Source organism: Triticum dicoccoides, chromosome 5B, assembly GCF_002162155.2.
Source record: "Triticum dicoccoides isolate Atlit2015 ecotype Zavitan chromosome 5B, WEW_v2.0, whole genome shotgun sequence".
Taxonomy (NCBI): Eukaryota; Viridiplantae; Streptophyta; class Magnoliopsida; order Poales; family Poaceae; genus Triticum; species Triticum dicoccoides.
Genome location: NC_041389.1, coordinates 305271547 through 305280869, shown reverse-complemented (window position 1 = coordinate 305280869; position 9323 = coordinate 305271547). Strand labels below are relative to the sequence as shown.

The 9323-nt window shown below is 44.8% G+C and overlaps 1 long non-coding RNA gene across 3 annotated transcripts; it reads right to left on the bottom strand.

The window, feature by feature from the left end:
* Positions 1-486: 486 nt before the first annotated feature.
* On the bottom strand, positions 487-3675 carry LOC119308592. Of its 3 annotated transcripts, XR_005150186.1 has the most exons (5): positions 2987-3675; positions 2728-2811; positions 2321-2595; positions 1878-2050; positions 487-933 (listed from the first exon to the last, which is right to left on the bottom strand). It is a non-coding gene; the product is annotated as an uncharacterized LOC119308592 (long non-coding RNA). The 3 variants fall into 3 exon arrangements; XR_005150185.1 differs by having other exon boundaries at positions 1878-2595; XR_005150187.1 differs by having other exon boundaries at positions 1884-2595.
* Between the last annotated feature and the right edge of the window lie 5648 nt (positions 3676-9323).

Sequence of the window (9323 nt, the reverse complement as noted above, 5' to 3'; positions counted from 1 at the left end):
TTAGCTACTTTGCCATCTGCCACGGCAGACAGCAAAGGCAGGAACGGCGGACGGCAAAGGTCTTTGCCGTTTGCCGCGGACAGCAAAAGGCTCCGACAAAGTAAGGATCGGCAAAGAGCTACTTTGCCGTCTGCTTTCGGCGGCTGACGGCAAAGGGGCCTTTGCCATCAGCAATTGAAGGCAAAGAAAGCAGACAGCAATAATTACGCCTTTAGTCCGTTAGGTGGCTAACGGCAGCCTTTGCCGTCCGCCGCTGACGGCAAAATTTGTCCGGTCTTTGCCGTCCGCCGAATGATGTCAGCTGGACGTCACTACACGGCAGGCCTTTGCCGTCCGCGGCTGTAGGTAAAGTGTCCAGATGCACGGACGGCAAATCTCCTTCTTTGCCATCTCTGTCATTGATTTACAGTATGTTCAACAATTCATATTCATATGTATAGCCCATGCATATATCACAAATATCTAACACAGACCACAGGAAAAAAAGAACATCACAAGATCATCCATAAAAACATATATATTGTACAACTTGTATCACAAAGTAAGACGAGATCACACAAGTGTCGACAAATAAGATCACAAAGGTTGGCCTCCACATAACACAAAACTTAGGTGAGCATCATGGGATCTAGTAGCAACAACACCTAACCTACTGGATGGACACTGCAGTCCAGACCCAACTCCACAAGCACACTACATACTGATTTGCGACCGCGACGGTGATGCAACCACCACAACCAAAATTAAAAAGGCAAGGGAGGTGGGTGGTCCAGGTTGTTGTCTCCGCGCCGCCTGTGTTTGCCATCTCTAAATGCCAAAAGGTCCAGGTTGTGGTCATTCGCCTTCTTCATGCCATCAGCATGATCACCATTGCCTTCCGCACCCCGTCATCATCAGGCTGATTTGCTGCTGCTGCTCGTCCTCCTACTCCATCTGCATGGACAAGAGCAAGTTACTTGAATGGCATGCACGATAAAACTGCAAGGCATATATATTCATCTACATTAATTGTACTACAGTACATATTTTGCATGGATGGGTTTGACTTCAACGGAGACTGAAGGAAGAGCATTTTCCCCTCCCAATCCAAAACCTGTTGTACAAGTACAGCTCTAAGAGAAGGAACTGTGGTACAACAAAAGGCGCTCTAAATCAAACTAAATCTCAGTTTCTTTATTTACCTAAGAAACAGCACAACCATAACTTCTGCCAAGCAAGCAGTTATCATACTATCAGCTAAAAGAAAAACAAAGGAAGATCACGTGTCACTTTCATGGAAAACATCAGAAGTAGATGATAGGCAAAAGTAGATGATCATCAAATTCCCTCACACTCAACAGTGAAAAATGCTACTACCATTGATAGAAAGGACTAACTATTCCAACTACCTGGATGCAGCGTCCTTCATTTTGCAAACAAAAAAAGAGCACATTATCAAACTCCTTCACATACATAAATGAATAGCAGCAACCAAATTCAACGGTACTACCAAAATCAAATTACTAATATAATAGCTGGACACCCATCATCAAAATTGGTAACATAATCCAAGAAGTTCAGTAGCTAGTATTAATTAATATAATCTAGTTGATTAAGAGGAGCAAGCACGGATTGGGTTTGAAGCAGTCAAGTTACATCTAGCGCTGCTTGAGGATGGTCTCCTACAAGGGTCCAGACCTCATCTTCTCGTCGATCTTGAGGATGGTCTCCTACAAGGGTCCTACGAGTAGCCTTTTTTCATAAAAGGAGTACAAGTAGCATTGCTTTGATTCTAATTGTAATTCCTAGTTGATTATCAAAATTCTGTATGAGCAAATATCCATTGCCAAATACAACTAAATATGACCAATAACTACCAATTCATGGATGATCTGAACCTGTACCCGCCGATGCTCGCCGTCGACTCTGCCATCAGCGCCGAGACGCCGCCGTTGAGAATTTTGAAGGGCTGCGACCATCCCGACCACGCCGACGTCGCTGTGCCCGCAGCAACAGCAGCTCGACACTACCGGGGCCTCCTCTAAACAAGACTGAAATAAAAAGCATGTATCTGCATGTAGAGTCATTTGAAGTTCGTTTCATCAGTAGGAGGAGTGCAAGTGGCAGCCCGCTTCGTCCCATGAAACTCATCCATTAGTTCAAAATTTGCTCAACATTTGCCTAAAAGTAACACTACATTTGTACTACTATGTTACTGTCCACTAGCCCGCCACACTTGCATTGCATCCTTAATCCGAAGCGATTGATGAGCTAGCTAATGAATGTCGTTTTGCTTGTACCACATAACTAGTCAGTTCTGTGCTGCCTTTTGATCCCTAACCTGTGACGTGAAGGCTTTCTGGAGCTACTGCCGAAGCAGTGCTCTGAACTGGCGGGCTGCAGCCAGGGTCTCGTCCAGCTTGGCCTTCTTATCCATGAGGTCGGCCTTCCTAGCTTCCGCAGCCCCAATCCCGGCGTCTTCCGAGTGCAACCCGCTGCTCTGCAGCTCCTGCAGGGCTGTCTGCAGGTGAGACACAGAGGCCTTGAGCCTCTGCACTTCCTGACGAGCTCCCGCTGTGACATCGCCCGGAACTCTGTATCTGCAGTTCATGATTACTGAACGTGTACTCGTTAAGCTTTGGCATAAGCCCACATTCCTGGATGTGCTTTGTAACTCTTTGCATAATGTTTGTCCTCACGAATTCCAATGTTCTTCATTTGATACAGGTTTTAGCATAGAAATGGTACCTCAAAACGCTTTGAGTACTCGAGAAGAGTTGTTTGGTAGCACTCCTGGCATATCAAGGGAGGCACCTCCACGCTAAACTTAACCTGCAAAGCAGCACACCACGACCATCAGAATCAAGCATCAATTCATCAGTTTATCCCCTAATCTAGTCTACTCATTGCACAGAAACTAAGACAACATCCCATATTACAGAATTACGCGACTCTCCAACTCATATACAACCAGAGAGGTAGTTAATTGAGCAAAGTTGGGGCTAACACTTGAGTTGGGCTGCGGTGTCTTGATGACGCGGACGGAGTCTCCACCACCCGCGGCGGCCTCGCAGAGCTCTACAGCGGCCGAGGCGACGGGGAATCGTCGCCTCTGGGACCACAAGGTGGAGGCGGAGGTGGACAGGGACCGGGAGGAGAACGGTGATGAGGAACTAGGCCAGGAGGCTGCTCGTGGGGTTGAGAAGTGGCTGCGGCCGGGGTGGATGGAGGCTGTGGAGACGACGGTCGGAACTCCTCCATCTCTTTCCTCTTGGACTCATAGAAGCGGTCCCACTCCTCCGCCTTCTGCCGCGCGTCCTCGATCTCGCCGTTGGTCGAGCTGATGTCGCGGGCGACGGCGAGGCGGCGCGCGTGGGTGGCATTGATGTCAGCGCGGGCGGCGAGGGCGCGGGAGGCGAGGTCTATGGCGCGGTGCTCGAGGAGGAGGCGGCGCCGCTCGAGGCGGCAGGCGGCGGCGGCCTTGGCGGCGAGGAGGCGGGAATCTCCTGGGCGAGGAGAGAAACCGGTCGGTGGAGATGGTGAGCAGGGAGAGGTGACCTCGGGGAGGAGAGCTGGACGGTGGGGAATGGCGGGGATCGCCGAAATCTAGCGGCGGCGTGGGGTGGAGAAAGGGGATCGAGGAAGACGAGAGAGATTGGATCCAATGTGGGTGGGTGTGCGCGTGGGTTGGGCGTGTGTGCATCGTGGGTGGGGCCCGAGGCTGTGTGGGTCATGGCTGGGTGTGTGCCGGGGGCGGCCGTTAGATACGTTAGGTTATTTTCTTTGCCGTCTGCTTTCGGGCTCTTTGCCATCCGTTAGCAGACGGTAAAGAAAGTGGTCGTTAGTTTTTTCGTTAGTGGATGTCACCTCCTTCTTTGCCGTCAGCCAGCGGACGACAAAAAAATGGCAGATGGCAAAGACCTTCTTTGTCGTCTGCCATTTGTTTGCCGTCAGCTTCTTGGTAGCTGATGGCAAAGACCTTCTTTGTCATTCCGCTAGCTGACGGCAAAGAATTGGCAGACGGCAAATTCCCTGATTCCAGTAGTGAGAGCATGTGCATGTGGTTCAAATTTGAATTATGCACATAAAATGCCTAGAAAACCCAGTTAATATATAAAAATGTCCAAATGAACCCCGAAAAATTCCATAATTTAACACAACACTCCTGTTGTTCTATGTTGACACTAGAAAAAATTTGAAAGCAATAACAGGCAACGGGTATTGTTTCGTCCCCAAAGGTGGCACGTTCCCTACCAAAACCATCAAGCTTGTTGTGAGAAGCTCTGGTTTGTGAGAAGTTTATACCAAAACCTGCCCCAAATGGGACAAAAATTTAGCACGCCATGTCATGTGCCATTCCATGATAGCATGCCAGGTTTCATGAATTTTAGACGAGTTTTGGATTTACTAGAATTTAAAAACTAGGTATATAAATGTTTGCGGCCGAGTGACGATGGCAGGGTGTTTGACATTCATTCCTATTTCTTGCACGGGATGTAAGCATGCAACCAGACACAAATTTGAATTTTCATCCAATTTATATGCATTAGAGCATGTGCATGTAGTTCAAATTTGAATTATGCACATAAATGCATTGAAAACTCAATTAATGCATAATAAATAATGTGCTAACGAACCCCAAAAAATTCCAAAATTTAACACAACACTCATGTTGTTCTATGTTGACACTAGAGAAAAAATTGAAATCAAGAAGAGGCAACGACTATTGTTTCGTTCAGAAAGGTGAAACGTTCCCTACCGAAACCATCAGGCTTGTTGTGAAAAGCTCTGGTTTGTGAGAAGCTTATACCCAAACCTGCCCCAAATGGGACAAAAAATTTACGACGGCATGTTGATGTCGCTCAATGATACATGCCATGTTTCATGAATTACAGACGAGTTTTGGATTTACTAGAATTAAAAGATCAGGTATCTCAATGTTTGTGGCCGAGTGACGGTGGCAGGGTGTTTGACATTCATTCTCATTTCTTTCATGGGACCTAAGCATGCAACCAAGGAGACAAATTTGAATTTTCAACCAATTTATATGCATTAGAGCATGTGCATGTAGTTAAAATTTGAATTACGTACATAAATGCATTGAAAGGTCAATTAATGCATAAAAATGTCCAAACGAACCCCGATAAATTCCAAAATTTACACAACAGTCATGTTATTCTATGTTGTCACTAGAAAAAGAATTGATATCAAGAAGAGGCAACGGATATCGTTTCGTCCAGAAAGGTGAAATGTTCCCTACCGTAACCATGAGGCTTGTTGTGAGAAGCTCTAGTTTGTGAGAAGCTTATATACCCCAACCTGCCCCAAATGGGACAATATTTTTACGACTGCATGTTGATATCATTCCATGCTAGCGTGTCAAGGTTCATAAATTTCAGACGCGTTTTCGATTTACTAGAATTTAAAAACCATGTACTATCTCAATGTTAGTGGCCGAGGGACGGTGGCAAGTTGTTTGACATTCATTCTCAGTTCTTGCATGGGACATAAGCATGTAACCAAGGACACACATTCCAATTCCGAACCACGTTATATGCACTCGAGCATGTGCATATAGTTCAAATTTTAATTATGCACATGAATGCATAGAAAACTCAATTAATGTATAAAAATGTCCAAGCGAACCTCGAAAACTCCCACAAATGACACAACACTCATGTTGTTCTATGTTGACACGAGAAAAGTTTAGAAAGTAAGAAGAGGCAATATATATCGTTTGTCCCTCAACATGGCACGTTCCCTACCAAAACCATCTGGCTTGTTGTGAGAGAAGCTTCGGTATGCGAGAAGTTTATACCCAAACCTGCCCCAAATTGGAAAATACTTTTAACACGACATGTTGATGCCTTTCCATGATATCATGTCAAGTTTCATGAATTTCAACCGAGTTTTCGATTTACTAGAATTTTAAAATCATGTATCTCAATGTTAGCGGCTGAGCGACAATGTCAAGGTGTTTGACATTCATTCTCATTCCTTACATGTGTCCTCAGCTTGCAACCAAGGACAAACATTTTATTTTGCAACCCATTTTTATGGACTGGAGCATGTGCTTTAATTTTGAATTGTGCACCTGAAATTGCTAGAAAACCAATTTAATGTATAAAATTTCCAAATGGACCCTGAATAATTCCAATTTTTTTACGACACACATATAGTTGCATGTTCACTGTAGATAAAAGGTCTAGCAATTCAAACACTGTCCATTGCCGCTGTGACCCCGTTATGTGATTCAAATCAAAATGAAAAATCAAGTAGATCCCACACAGTTTATTATCACCAACAATGTGAGATGCAGTATAAAATATACTGGAGCACCGTCGGTGTATAGTACGCCTATGGCTTACGCGAGAAGGTGCGTCGAATACAGTCCATAATCGGCGTGTCAAGCACACTAGCTCGCTCGCCAAATACTCCCGCCTCTGCATCCCTCGCAATCTCAAAAATATCTGCTCACCCTTGATCCAAATTTTTAGTAGCCCCCGCCTTGTTACTCCCGCCTAGTAAAATTTTCAGTTGTCGCGGTATTTCCTCAAACACCACCTTAACCCCCCCCCCTCCACACACACCACACACTCCACAAAACCTGCACTCACTGACACACACACACCACCCTCGTAACCATTCGTAGGTCGCCGCCATCGCCGCCGCCTCCATCCTCAACCTCTGCCTGTGTTACGGGGAGCTCGAGGAGCCAATGTCCCAAGAGAGGTTTATCACGGCCTCTTCGCCCGACGCCAGTGAGGTGGCCGCCGAGGTGTCCCCGTCATCCTTGTTAACCCACAAGTATAGGGGATCACAACACTTATCAATGGTAGAGTATTCAATCCAAATTTATTGATTCGACACAAGGGGAGCCAAAGAATATTCTCAAGTATTAGCAGTTGAGTTGTCAATTCAACCACACCTGGATAACTTAGTATCTACAGCAAAGTATTTACTAGCAAAGTAGTATGGAAGTAGCAGTAACAGTGGCAAAAGTAACAGTAGCAGTTTTGTAGTTATTGTAACAGCAGCAACGGTAAAGTAACTAAGCAAAGAGCAATATGTGGAAAGCACGTAGGCACTGGATCAGTGATGTATAATTATGTCGGATGCGATTCCTCATGTAATAGTTATAACATAGGGTGACACGGAACTAGCTCTAGTTCATCAATGTAATGTAGGCATGTATTCCAAATATAGTCATACGTGCTTATGGAAAAGAACTTGCATGACATGTTTTGTCCTACCCTCCCGTGGCAGCGGGGTCCTATTGGAAACTAAGGGATATTAAGGCCTCCTTTTAATAGAGTACCGGACAAAAGCATTAACACTTAGTGAATACATGAACTCCTCAAACTACGGTCATCACCGAGAGCGGTCCCAATTATTGTCACTTCGGGGTTGTCGGATCATAACACATAATAGGTGACTATAGACTTGCAAGATAGGATAAAGAACTCGCATATATTCAGGAAAACATAATCGGTTCAGATCTGAAATCATGGCACTCGGGCCCTAGTGACAAGCATTAAGCATACCAAAGTCATAGCAACATCAATCTCAGAACACAGTGGATACTAGGGATCAAAACCTAACAAAACTTACTCGATTACATGGTAAATCTCATCCAACCCATCACCGTCCAGCAAGCCAACGATGGAATTACTCACACATGATGGTGAGCATCATGAAATTGGTGATGGAGGAAGGTTGATGATGACGACAGCGATAGATCCCCCTCTCCGGGGCCCTGAACGGACTCCAGATCATCCCTCCCGAGAGAGTTTAGGGCTTGGCGGCGGCTCCGTATCGTAAAACACGATGAATCTTTCTCTTTGATTTTTTCTCCCCGAACGTGAATATATAGAGTTAGAGTTGAGGTCGGTGGAGCTTCAGGGAGGCAGGGGGCGCGCCCCCACCCTCATGGACAGGGTGTGGGCCCCCTGGTGCTAATTCTTTCACCAGTATTTTTTATTAATTCCAAAAGGTTGCTCCGTGGATTTTCAGGTCATTCCGAGAACTTTTATTTCTGCATAAAAATAACACCATGGCTGTTCTGCTGAAAACATCATCAGTCCGGGTTAGTTCCATTCAAATCATGCAAGTTAGAGTCCAAACCAAGGGCAAAAGTGTTTATAAAAGTAGATATGACGGAGATGTATCAACTCCCCCAAGCTTAAACCTTTGCTTGTCCTCAAGCAATTCAGTTGACAAACTAAAAGTGATAATGAAAACTTTTACAAACTCTGTTTGCTCTTGTTGTTGCAAATATGTAAAGCCAGCATTCAAGTTTTCAGCAAAGATTATGAACTAACCATATTCACAATAGCACTTAGGTCTCATTTTTACTCATATCAATGGCATAATCAACTAGCGAGCAATAATAATCAATCTCGGATGACAACACTTTCTCAAAACAATCATAATATGATATAACAAGATGGTATCTCGCTAGACCTTTCTGAGACCGCAAAACATAAATGCAGAGCACCTTTGAAGATCAAGGACTGACTAAACATTGTAATTCATGATAAAAGAGATCCAGTCATAGTCATACTCAATATAAATTAACAGTAATGTATGCAAATGACAGCGGTGCTCTCTAGCGGGTGCTTTTTAATAAGAGTATGATGACTCAACATAAAAGTAAATAGATAGGCCCTTCGCAGAGGGAGCAGGGTTTGTAGAGGTGCCAGAGCTCGATTTTGAAATAGAGATAAATCATATTTTGAGCGGTATACTTTCATTGTCAACATAACAACCAAGAGATCTCGATATCTTCCATGCTACACACATTATAGGCGGTTCCCAAACAGAATGGTAAAGTTTATACTCCCCCACCACCAACAAGCATCAATCCATGGCTTGCCCGAAACAACGGGTGCCTCCAACTAACAACAATCCTAGGGGAGTTTTGTTTGCAATTATTTTGATTTGATTTGAGCATGGGACTGGGCATCCCAGTTACCAGCCATTTTTTCGTGAGTGAGGAGCGGAGTCCACTCCTCTTGAGAATAACCCACTTAGCATGGAAGATACAGACAACCCTAGTTGATACATGAGTTGTTCGAGCATACAAAACATAATTTCATTTGAAGGTTTGGAGGTTGGCACATACAAATTTACTTGGAACGGCAGGTAGATACCGCATATAGGAAGGTATGGTGGACTCATATGGAATATCTTTGGGGTTTATGGATTTTGGATGCACAAGCAGTATTCCCGCTTAGTACAAGTGAAGGCTAGCAAGGGACTGGGACGCGACCAACTAGAGAGCGACAACAGTCATGAACATGCATTAAAATTAACCAACACCGAGTGCAGGCATGAGTAGGATA